Source organism: Hippopotamus amphibius, chromosome 4 (genome assembly GCF_030028045.1).
Source record: "Hippopotamus amphibius kiboko isolate mHipAmp2 chromosome 4, mHipAmp2.hap2, whole genome shotgun sequence".
Lineage (NCBI taxonomy): Eukaryota > Metazoa > Chordata > Mammalia > Artiodactyla > Hippopotamidae > Hippopotamus > Hippopotamus amphibius.
Genome location: NC_080189.1, coordinates 173,452,238 through 173,464,603, shown reverse-complemented (window position 1 = coordinate 173,464,603; position 12,366 = coordinate 173,452,238). Strand labels below are relative to the sequence as shown.

At 45.5% G+C, this 12,366-nt stretch overlaps 1 protein-coding gene across 4 annotated transcripts in view; it reads left to right on the top strand.

The window, feature by feature from the left end:
* The window catches only part of FOXN3 (forkhead box N3), a 395,933-nt gene that overhangs the window by 28,142 nt on the left and 355,425 nt on the right, over positions 1–12,366 (top strand). Inside the window, exon 1 of one of the 4 annotated variants that reach the window (XM_057733104.1) lies at positions 2,972–3,150. The exons of 2 other annotated variants lie outside the window; for them this stretch is intronic. The gene's annotated coding sequence lies outside the window, so the exon portion shown is untranslated. Of the gene's footprint in view, positions 1–2,971; positions 3,151–12,321; positions 12,340–12,366 lie in introns of those variants that run through there. One more of the 4 variants, XM_057733105.1, reaches the window with a different exon arrangement.

Sequence of the window (12,366 nt, the reverse complement as noted above, 5' to 3'; positions counted from 1 at the left end):
TATCCAAAACATGATTCCTAGGCTTTATTTGTCCTGCAGATGATTGTTGCTTCTCCCAAACAGTAGTTTTAAATTTTTTGAGTCTGATGGTCTTTAGATGAAGCACACACCCTCCAGCAGTCCCCAGTCCCCACTATTCCCTTTCATCTGACACTGGCTTCACTCAGTTACCTTGTCTGCCTGGCTCCTGTGGGAATTTGAGTTTGCAAATCCTTCTCCTTTGCACAGTGTGATGGTTAATTTTGTATGCCACTTGGCAAGCCCACCTTACTCAGATATTCAGTCAAATACCAGTCTGTTGCTGTGAAAGTGTTTTCAGAAAAGTGTGGTTGGGCCTCTTCCTCAATGGGCCTTGGTCTTTTTCTCCTAAGGTCTTCAACTGATTGGATGAGGTCTGTCTCCAAATTGTCTTTGGACTCAAGCTGCAACATCTTCTAGAAATACTAATCTGGTATCTGGACAGATGGATATTGGAGTCAAAGATTCAGGTTCAGATTCTGACTTTGCCTCCAATTACCTGAATGACCTTGGACATACTCAGTTTTGTGCAATTTTCTCCTCTTCAGAATAGGAATAATCTATCTTATAAAGTTAGGGGAAAATCCATGAGAATATATTTATTCACTTATGTACGTATTGAGCAAAGATTATTGGGTATCTGCTCTGTAGCAGTGAGGAAGATGGTCAGTGATCCTTCTGTCATGGAGCTGACATTTGATTGGAGGGACAAGGAAACACTAAGTAGCTAGACAAACATATAAGATACTATCAGGCATAAAATAATCATACAAGGTAAGGAATGGTAAAGAATGGTAGTGGGACCCCTTTGAGAAGGGTAACCAGAGAAAAGTTCTTTAGTTATAAAGGGCCATCCAAAGGGCACAGTACATACAAAGGCCCTGAGGTGGGAAACAGCTTGCACATTTGAGGAACAGGAAGAAGGACCAGTGTGGCTGGGGGTTGATGAGTAGTGGAGTGAGTGGAAGATGAAATGGCAGGGCCCCATCTTGTTGGGTCTTATGGGCAAGGGAGGTATGGACTTTGTACTGGATATACTGGATATACTGGATATAATGGGAAACCACCAGAGAATTTTAAACAAAGGAGCTGTCAAGTATGATTTATTTTTTTTAAAAGAGCATTTTAAAAGACTTCCCTGGTGGCGTGGTGGTTAAGAATCCGCCTGCCGGGGGACGTGGATTCGATCCTTGGTCCAGGAAGATCCCACATGCCGCAGAGCAGCTAAGCCTGTGCGCCACAACTACTGAGCCTGTGCCCTAGAGACCTTGAGCCACAACTACTGAGCCCACATGCCACAGCTGCTGAAGGCTGCGCTCACCTAGGGCCTGAGCTCTGCAAGGAGAGAAGCCACTTGCAATGAGGAGCCCGCAAACTGCAATGAAGAGTAACCCCCGCTCACCAAAACCAGAGAGAAAGTCCGCGCGCAGCAAAGAAGACCCAATGCAACAAAAAAATAAATAAATAAATAAATAAAATAAAAGAACATTCTGGCTACTGTTTGGAGGATGGAAGCAGAGAGACCACTTAAGAGGTATGTGTCTGAGAGAGAAGGAGCTTCAACTGTAGTGGTAAATTGGAACGGTGAGAAGTAAAAAGATTCAGGATGTATTTTGGAAGTAGAGCTCATGGATTGGAAGTGGGGGGAGGAGAAGGGAGCAGTGGAGGACTATTTGAGGAATTTGGAAGGCTGTGTCATTTCGTGAGATTGGAAAGACCTGGGGTGGGGAGTGGAGATCTGGAGTTTACAGCCTAGGTTTGAGATGCCTGCTGGGCATGTCAGGAAGGCACTGGGCATTGATATCTACAATTCAGGGGGAGGGTCATTGGCATGTAGGTGGTGTCTACAGCTATAAGATTGGGTGAAATCATCCAGCGAGAGGGAGCAGAGAAGAGAAAGGGCCCAGAACAGAGCCCTCAGCACTAAAATGTAGAGATCTGACCAAGAAGAGAAGAGCTAGCAAAAATAACTGAGAAGGAGCTTTCACTGAAGTTGGAGAAGTATTGGGCATGTGGTGTCACAGAAGCCAGAGAAGAATTGCACCGACCAGCCAGCACTGGACACGCTCAATGAGAGTTAGTTTCCCCTTAATGGAAATAGTATCATTCATTTATTTTAGGTCTTTCAAAGGATATAATATTACCTTTCATCCCAGCATAAATTCAATTTGCAATGGCATTTTTTACCTCTTTCATATGTCTTTCAAGGTTGAAATATGGAGCCCTGAAGAGTTGTGGGTTGGTTACCCCTCTTCGAAAGCATACATTTACCAGCGCGCAAATCCACCAAGCGAAAATTTCTTTTTTTCCGCCTTAAGTTCACATGATTTAATTTGCCTGAGTAACCTGCTGTCATAGGTTTTCATAGAGTCCTGACATCTAACAGAGTAATTAATGCTTTAGGCTTTTAGGAACTGTTTCAGGATTTTATTAGTCACCGTTGTGATTGCACACGTGAATTATGAAGGAGTTATTTTGGTAGTTGGATTTCCCCCTCAGAAAAATTTCCGTATTTGTTCATTATGAACTGATAGCCTGTAGAAGAAGAATAAAAATGGAGAACGTTCCCTGGGTCCTGTGCAAACATTTCAGAGTCAGGATGACTTCATACTGCACGGATACAGTGTGAGTTGTTTGAAATTGGTAGTCAAATGCTTTCGCTTTCCCTCGCTGTAAATTAATTAGAGATTCTCTATGACTGGCTCAAATATATGGATTTTGTTGAACTGTTTAAAGATGCATGGACATCAGAAGGAATCTGTGTGTTTTGTTGGATTCTGCTGTGATTCCCCTCATTGGAGGAATCACTCTTAGAAACATCATGATTGGGTGCTAGTCTTTGGGGGGTTTTCCAGGAGACAGAGGGTATCCAGGTAACTGGGAAGAAATAGAAACCTATCCTTCTGATTCCTTTTTCATTTTATTTAGGGAAAACATCATGGATTTTCAAAATTACATGATTGTATTTGAGATCAGTGTATGAAAGAGGAATGTGATGGATGGTGTCCTTAGGATTCAATCTGAGGTGTGAAAAACAAAACACAATCACTTTCTTTGAAACTCCACCCCCTGAAGCATCCACTCACCCCGGACATTGGCACGTACTCTGCGTAAATGCTCCTGAGGCTGCAGGTGGGTCCTGCTGGCCATTTTCCTTGGCATGGGGGTAAGTGCAGCTTTCCCCTGTGTTTAGAGGGAATTTTACTCTATAGCTTTTACTCTGACAAGAGAAGACTTGCTGCTTTACTGGGGACAGGGCTCTTTTCAATGATTAGAGTGATTTTCTGTGATTCTGCCATACTTGGGGAAGAGTTTTTGAGACTACAAATAAAAGACAAAGTAGTTATATCAGTGTATGGCTGGAAGGAGCCGCTCCGCTTAGGATCCAGTGCCTTGACTATTGAGTGAAAATACCTATTATTGCTCTAACTGCCATTTGTACTCTTCCCAAGTGGCCGGTGGGGATGAGGGGTGGGGGAGGGAGCTGGGTAAGACAGGAGGAAGTCCATTTGCCAAGTCAACAGTGGAAGTATTCAGGTAGAGCAGCAGACATCCAACCCGAATTCTGTATAGATAAGGGAAGGATTGGATACCGGCAGCTGGGCCACCCTGCTAATTCTGCAGTAGCTTGCTGTGACAGACTAATCTCATGGTATTTTCATCTTAATTTACTTGCATCCTGCTTTTTGTAGGTAACAGCATTTCTGCCAAAGGTGATAAATTTGCTAAAGCTTAACATTCAGATTCTTTCCTCATATGAGTGTTATATAATTATATATACATTTGGGCTCAAAGGTCCCCGTCTAACAAATTCCCTTCACCGGAGTCCCATTTGAAGGCCCATTCTCTCATTAATTTTATTTGACATTTATGTCAACATTACATTCCAAGCCTAAAAGGAGAAATCACATGCGTACGCAGGGGTGGGCTTTAAAGTGGAGTATTTAGTTTGGCAGTGAAAAGCAGTCAGCTAAGTCTGCGAAAGCAGAATGTTCTAAATTAGTTAATACAAAGTGGTCTAAATGCACTAAATTGAAGTCGTTCAACAAAGCGCCAAGAGCCCACGCACGGGCCATTTTGATACTTCTAATATTTTTCCTCCTGGGGTTCCCAGAGTTCAGTGACACGGTGTCTGCGGCAAATTAACTAGGGAGTCAACAGAGGGGAAAGAAATGGGCTGAAAATAAGTTGCTATGGTGTCAGGAGTGGAAGTTGCAAAAATCAAAGACCTGATTCTTTCCCCACTTGCACTAACTTCAGAGTGAGGAGGTTCTCCGTGCATCCGGCCCCCAGTTCTGCTGAGTGGAGAGTTTCACCAACGCTGCTGCCCAGGAGCCCCATCCAAGCATCGGGAGTCACGTTATTTCTCGGGCCATGTGGCCGTGGCATTGCTTCGTGCTTCTAAAAGTAGACAAAAGCGTGATCTGGGGTTGTTCACCCTAAACAGGAAACGATTGTTAGGGAACATTGCTGCCCTCTGACTTTGGGTCTAGGTTGAATTTTGAGTCCATGGATGCCTTGGGAGAGGGACGTTGTCAGCCGTAAGCAGCATCCAAGGGACTGAACGTGGCAATTCCTTTTGGTTCCAGAATGCTGACTTCTACATACTTTGTGGTTTGTGTGTTCTCGAGCTGTGCTTTGTGCTTGGCGGTAACGATGAACTGCAGACTGGGCTTTTGCTTTGCAGAGAATTCACCAGCAGCGGGGACCAGCCTTTGGCATAACTGGGGAGTGGGCGGGTTGTCCAGCCCCCTCCCTCTTTTTCAGTCCAGTGTTCACCCCTAACCCCCATTTGTGCCTCAGCCCTGCCAGGGTTTACTGACCCAAAAGAAACAGCATAGTTCCCCGCCATGCTGTCTTCAGCATGAATCTGGAGGGTTAAGTGGTTGGTGACCAGCAGACCTGCGAGCCTATCCAGATGGCCAGGTCCCTCAAGGGATTCACTTGAGTGATTTTAACTATGACCTCCTGGAGTCAGTATCTCCTGGGGGTCCCGTTGGTGGTCTGGTACTTCATGTCTCTGAAAGGTAGGGATCTTATCAGGGAAAGAGAGGAGGAGGATGGTTGCGGTTTGTGAAGGGGAAACTGAGTCTGGGTTGACCTCAACATCAGCTCAGACAACTTTGTTCTCAGCACCTCACGTTGGCTTTGAGGACTTTGTGATTTTCTCATCCGATCTTGTCTGCTTAAGCTCCTGGCTTGTCTTGCTAGGTTGTTTGGATACAGAATGAACTCTAGTGGTGGTGGTGGTGGGGAGGTGTTTTGTTTCGGAGTTCTGGTATACCCTTCTAACCCCCTTAAAGGGACTGCGTACAGAACTAAGAAATTCATAGTTTTCTGGCTGTCAAGGCAGTTCTGGATTTCACAGGGAAGAGCTTCTCAGAGCTGGAAGGGCCACCTTTCAAGTGTGGAAAAACCCAGAGAGTTAAGAGCCAGGTCTGGGGACAGTTGCCCACTATTCTTTTTTCCTTCTGGCCACTGCCTGTAGCGTGATCAGAGAAGCTTCACGTTGCAATGCCAGTGTAGTGGGATGGAAACTGGTGGGAATACCTTTGCTGAGAGGTGATGTTAGTTATGTTCCAGCACCCTAGAATGGAGGGGCCCTTCAAGACTGTGGAGTCAGGGACTTCCCTGGTGGTCCAGTGGTTAAGAATCTGCCTTCCAGTGCAGGAGACAGGGGTTCGATCCCATGTGCCACAGGGCAACTAAGCCCTAGCTGCAACTACTGAGCACTCGGGCCACAACTTGAGAGCCCGCATGCCACAACTACAGAGCCCATGGGCTTTGGAGCCCACGTGCCGCAACTACCGAGCCTGCATACCACAGCTAGAGAGAAGCCCATGTGCCACAGTGGAGGATCCTGTATGCCACAATGAAGATCCCGCATGCCGCAACTAAGACTGACACAACCGAAAAAATAAAATAAAATAAAAATAAATAAATATTAAAAAAAAAAAAAGGTCTGCGAAGTCAAATCCTGAGGCCGTTAGCTTGGGTGGCAGAGGCAGGACTGGCACCTGGCTTCCTTGAGCCCTCAGTTCAGTTTTCCCCTGCTCTCTGGGAGGAAGACAATTAGAGGCACCCGTTGACTGACACCTGCTCTCTTTCTGTCCTCTTCCTCCTCCTCTGCTCTCTCTCAGGCCTTTATCAACCCCCAAAAGACCTAAAACCTTATTAGGGGAGAGTGTTTACCGTGGAACTAATCTGTCCTCGTTGAGCCTCTGCCTCCGTTTTAAACTCAGTTAAATGAGCCACCGTTCCCTGAGAAAAGAGCCATTTCTCTGGAGCTCTTGCTGCTGATCCCAGTTGCCCATGGCTATCTCAGTCTGTTCAGGCTGCTGTAACAAAATCTCACAGACCGGGTGGCTTATAAACAACAGAAATGTATTTCTCCCAGTCTGGTGGGGGAATCTGAGATCAGGGTGCCTCTGTGGTTGGGGGGAGAGCCCTCTTCTGGGTCGCAGACTTCTCATCGCTTAACCTTACGTGGTGGAAGGGGCTCAGGAGCTCTCTGGGGCCTCTTTCATATGGGCACTAATCCCACTCACGAGGGCTCCGCCTTCATGACCCAATTGCCTCCCAAAAGCTCCACTTCCTAACACCATCACATTGGGCAGTAGGATTCTAACACGTGAAATTCCAACAAGGGGTTGTAAACATTTAGACCATAGCAAGGGGTGACACCTTCCAGCCAGGACGTGGTGAGGGTCGGCTGTGGAGAGGACTGGATGATTGGGGTAGCTGCAGGGAGAGTGGCTGAGATCAACAGTAGTTGTAGACAGTGACCATGGAGATATTTCCCTCTGCCTCCTGTCCCCTTAAAAATGGCCCCTCTTGGCCACTTAAAGACCTTGCTTTGTACAATGCCCCCTCCTCCTTTAGGCTTCAGGCGTGGCCCCCAGAACTTGTATACTTGGCATCTGGCTCATTGCTTGGCTGGGAATGGGAGCTCAGGTGATGTCCTTGCTAGTTTTTTTTTTTTTAGACCACAATGTGCAGCATGTGGGATCTTAGTTTCCCCACCAGGGATTGAACCTGGGCCCCCTGCATTGGGAGCCTGGAGTCTTAACCACTGCACCACCATGGAAGTCCCATCCGTGCTGTTGGAAGCAGGACTCACAGGCAAGCTTTCTTCTCCACACAATTTAGAAATTGCTCATGGACTAGCTCTGTGGATAGAGGGTCCAGTCCCTTAACAAAATATTTGGAAAACAGCCAGTGCCCCTGGTCTTCTCTAAGTGCAGCTTTATTGGCATTTGGCTTCTTGTAATATATTTTTAATATACTATGTATGCTGTATCTGAGTAAATCAGTAGGTATGTTTTGAAATTAAATATTTGCTAAGGGCTAGGTTCTCCTGATGTTAAATTATTGATAACAGACTTCACAGACACTGTATGAGACTTGATGATATATGAGTTTTGAGTGACCTGCCATTTATTAGACTTTATCTGCCCATGAAATCCATTTCCAATTCAGACCATATCTACTTCGGGATTGCCTGCCAGAAATCTATTCCCAGGTTTCTCCTTATTTCAGTGAAATATCTCTGGCTCAGCACCTTTCTCAAGGTGGCTGATCTAATCGGGGCCCAATCACTTATCGCTTCTCATTTCCTCTGGCAGGTCTGTCAAAGTGGGAAGTGCATCTTGGGACGCTCAGGAGCCGTGGTCGACCCACCCCCTTCGCCCTTTTCCTGTTGAGAGGAAGGTGAACTCCCTGAACCAGGGCGTTCTGGGGTCTGTAGACAGAAACAGGACCACTTGTGTGGTCAGGAAAACAGAAGTGGTCTGCCTGCCTTCCCCGGTGTCAGGAGCTGTCAGGAACCTCCCCGCGATGAGCAGTGACCCCGAGCAATTAGCGCTCTTTTACACGGTGTGGCAGGCCACTGGGCCCCCAGTCTCTTTCTGCTCCCCCCTCCTCTCTGACTTCCCCGTAGACAGGTGCGTGCTTCTGGCGGCTGCAAGGTCCAGCTGGCAGGAGGACTCTAACTTGTCATCACAGAAATAAAATTGGTCACCTCCGTTTCCCAACCTCTGTTCTTTCATGTTTAACCAGCATTTGGAATCTTTATAAACATGTCAGGGGTTCTATTTTTGTTTCCTAATTAATTCAGGAAAGGAGCAGAAGACATTGCTGCTGATAGAAAGGAGAAAGGGACAGGTAGGGCTGAGGGTGGCTCTTGTTTTTCAGTTAGAAAAGGCAATTGAATGAATATGGGCATCCGGCAATTTGAGAAATTACTTGGGGCCTGCTAATGCCTTGGTGATTCTTGGGCTGTCCTGGAACTGGTCAGAGTTTATGAACAGGTCTAAATTGATCAAATACGATGGCAAGCTTGTCTGCTTATACCCGTGGACAGCGGTCCTTCATTTTTCTGTGCACAAGGGAGAATAAAAATTTCCACGTATATCAACTTTTTAATTATTTGAAATGTATTCTTTTTAGCCCTACTTCTGAAATTATATACTCTGAGGACATTAAACCCAATTTAACCTTTGTCCTGATGATTCACCAGCATCTTTCTAAACATCTAGAACTGTGTACTTTAGTGATTCCAGAATCTTAACAACCTCAAGGGTGTAGTGTTTTAATTAAATGAGCATTTCCTCCCTCCATTGTTACCGAGAAGGCTAAAATAATAGACATGGAATAATGGAAAGAGTTCTAAACATAGAATCAAAACCCTGGTTTTAATTTAAGTTAATTGTTAATTAGCTGTTTGACCTTTAGCACGTCTCTTAACCTCTCTGATAATTTATTTCTTCATATGTAAAAATGGGAAGTTGGACCATAATATTCCCAAGGTTGTTTAGATTTCTGAACTTCTGTAATTTTATGATGAAGGATCATGATATTCTGTGAGGCCAGTTGTCCTAAGGGCTGTTGAGATTGGGACTATTTGTTTCTTTAAGATATGGTCCCAGACTGCTAAGATTTTCTAAATATTGTGTTGGCTTTGAAGCTTTTTTTCTGTTTCATGGTTTGCAAACTGTAGCCACTGGGCCAAATTTGACCCACCACCTGTTTCTGTAAATAAAATTTTATTGGAACACAGCCATGCTCCTTCATTTACACATTGGTCTGGGGTTTATTTTGAGCTACAAGGGTAAAGTTGAGTTGTCCCAACAGAGAACGTATGATCCACGATGCCTAAAGTATTTACTCTCTGATCTCTATAGGAAAAGTTTGCCAACCTCTGCTTGATTCTTTTTTTTTTTTTTAAGCTCTCTATCACTTTTCATTGTAATCGCTCTCTCTCCCTCCAGGAATCCATTTAAATTGACCACATCTACCTGGCTAGAGGCTAAGACACCAGACAAGACAAATGATTGGAACTGTGTTCAGAGAAAGAGTTAATAGGTTCTGAACAAAAATTCAAGGGGACAGCCTCTTAAGTGCAGTGTTGAGTGTGTGAGCTTTTTAGCTACGGAGAGGTCCTTCTTTCTCATTTAAATTTCTGGGTCATCCTGGAGAGTTATTCTAGGTAGTTGAAGTCTTACCACAATTTGAAATTTCTAGAAACAGTTGCTTTTAGGTTGCTGACTGTGGTCATGGATTGGCCATAAAATCTGCTTCCTACCTGTACATGCTGCTTCACACATGTGGCTTTTCCTGTCATGGTGAGGCTCAGTGCCAGAGCAGTGACCTGGCGGAGTAGTGAGATCACAAAACCTGGGTTTAGATCCTCCTCAGCTGTCCTGTGGCTGTACGATCGTAGGCAGTCAGTCTGCTTACTTCCCCAAGCCTGTTTCTTCATCTGTGCAATGGGAACGATCTTAACTACATCATAGGGTGTGCTGCAAGGGATATGTGTTTCAGCTCCTCCCTCAACGGCCCTTCCTGCCACTTGGGTGGAGCAGGGGTGACATGGATATGCCGAATTATGGAACACCACGTGGGCCACAGCAATGGTGGGCAAGATCACTGCGCCTTAAAAGCTGCCCAGTGACGCCACGTGTTTCCCCTTGTCCGCGTGGCCAGGTGAGTAATCGTTGCCAGGGTGCTGGATTGGCTCAGTTCTTAATAAAGTCAAACTTTGATTCCTGTTAGGCCCTGTGTTCCATGGGTGGTAAAGCGAAGGAGTTAGGGTGCAGGGAAAGATGCGGACATTCCTGGGCCCCTGGTTGTAACAGCATCAACCTCAATTCCTATCAGCTGCTGCTAATAGTACTGTTGCATGGGCATGGATCTGAGGCTGTGTATGTATAGATGACTGCCTCCCACTCTGTTCTGTAAGTCCCTTAAAGGCAAGAACTAATTTTTTTTAATTTTAGCTCCAGATTTCCATTGACTGGAACAATACTTGGCTTCAACATGTATACGTTGAATTGATTTGTCATGACCAAGATTTTCTGGAGGCATAAAGCTTTCTTTGATGTTGACTATCTATGCTGTGTATTTAGATAGTAGCCATAAAGTGCTCAGTGTCCAAACACAGCCACCTCATGGAGGAAGTAGCCCTTCCCTTAGGATATAGAAATGGAAGACAGACCACAGCTACAGGTGCAGCAGAGCTGGGCTGAAATCTTAGCCTGCTACTTATGCAAGATCACCAAGGCTTTCCACCGCTGTTGTTCTTTCCCTGACTCTGAGGCTGCCACTCATTCTTCACCTCTATCCCTTTTGCCTCTTTGCTGCCCATGGATAATCTGGATCAGACTGTGGGAACTGAAAAGAAAGACTAACCTACAGCTCAGCTGGAAGGTTATTCCTAGAAAGGGCCAAGCCCTCCATGACCCAAGCCATGTGTAAACACATATATTTATGTATATGGTCCCCATATGTTACTTATGTCTTCTTGGGAAATAAATAACAAACACTTGATTCATTCATTTAAATGAATATTGAATCTCTGATTTGTGCCAGGCTTTACGCTGGTTGTTAGGGGTATAGCAGTAAAAAGGACAGAGGAGGCCTTTGCCAGCAAGGAATTTATATGTAATTAATAAGTGAATAAACAAGTGAAACAACTGAAAATTGTGGTAAGAAGCAATGAAGGACATGAATGTTAGGGGCAGCTCTGAGGAGGTGATATTTACAGAGCCTTAAATTCCAGGAGGAGCTGATTATGCAGACAGTGGAAAGAAGAGCCTCCAGGCTGAGGGCACAGCATGTGCAAAGACCCTGAGGCTGATGGAGGGGTCCTGGCTTGTTTGTGGAGTTAGAGCAGCGTGAATGTGGGGGAGAGTGGGGCCTGGTGGAGGCCCAGGAGGTGATCTGGGGCAGGCTGCTTTGAGAGGGGGTTGGATTTGTTCTATGCCGTGGCAAACCTTGGGCCAGGTTTCCATGTGTGAATGGCACAGTCAAGCTTCTGTTTAGAGCATCACTTTATCTGTTGTGTATAGAGAATTTCTGAGGTCAGTGAGAGTGCATTCCTGGAGGCCAGGTGAGTGATGTCCCTGGACTAGACAGAAAAAGGTGAAGATGAAGAGAAATTTCTGGGGGATTGGAATGGAAGTGAGGAGGCGAAGGAGGTCCTGGGATGCTGACATGTAGGAGGTGGCATTTACTGAGATGGGAGAAATTTGGGGGAGGGGTGGGAGGACCGATTTAGGGGAAATGTCTTAAGTTCTGCTTTGAAATTAGTTGCATTGGTGGCACAGGCACCTTTTGGAGCTGGTAAGCGTGAACCAGTGTAACGTTTCTTGCCCTTACCAATCATATCGTACCACACTCTGATAAATGACTTGCTTTCTTCTTACACGTGGATCTTCCCTGGGTATCACTTTGTACCTATGTTTATACCGTGTCGCCCCCTCAGTAGTGAACACAATTGCTCGCTGACAGTAGATGCTCAATAAATATTTGGTGATGACTTGCCTGTACCAAGCATCCCCAGCTTGTTGACAGAGCTCAACTCTGAAGCAGGAACTCTGTGGGTAAAGGGGAAGAGAGGCAAATGAAGAGGTTTTTTTTGTGTGTGTGTGGTATTGATGATGAAATAGCTATTATTCTAAAAAGAGACTTCAGATGAGTGAGGAGGAAGAAATGAAAGAGAAACTGGTTTGAGAAACACATTTATACGTCTGGCCCCCGTGCCCCCTTTCTTGGCCTCTAGACTTGGAATCTTGGGTCGGCTGTTGTTGGGGGTCAGGGTCACACCTGCACACCTGTCTTCTCTTCCCTTTTCCATTTAGCCTCCGTTCTCCTCCCTGTTCTCTTATTCTCACTTTAGAGAAGAAAAGGCAAAGTTTACTCAGAGGAAAAGGATGAGGAGGAGGTGGAGGAGAGCAAAGCCACAGGCTTCATTCTGGTGTCACGGGGCAGGGATATTGTTTGGAGCATGTAGCTGCTGTCATATACAAACCTGAATGAGTCGTGAGTATTTCATCCCCCCAAAACAAG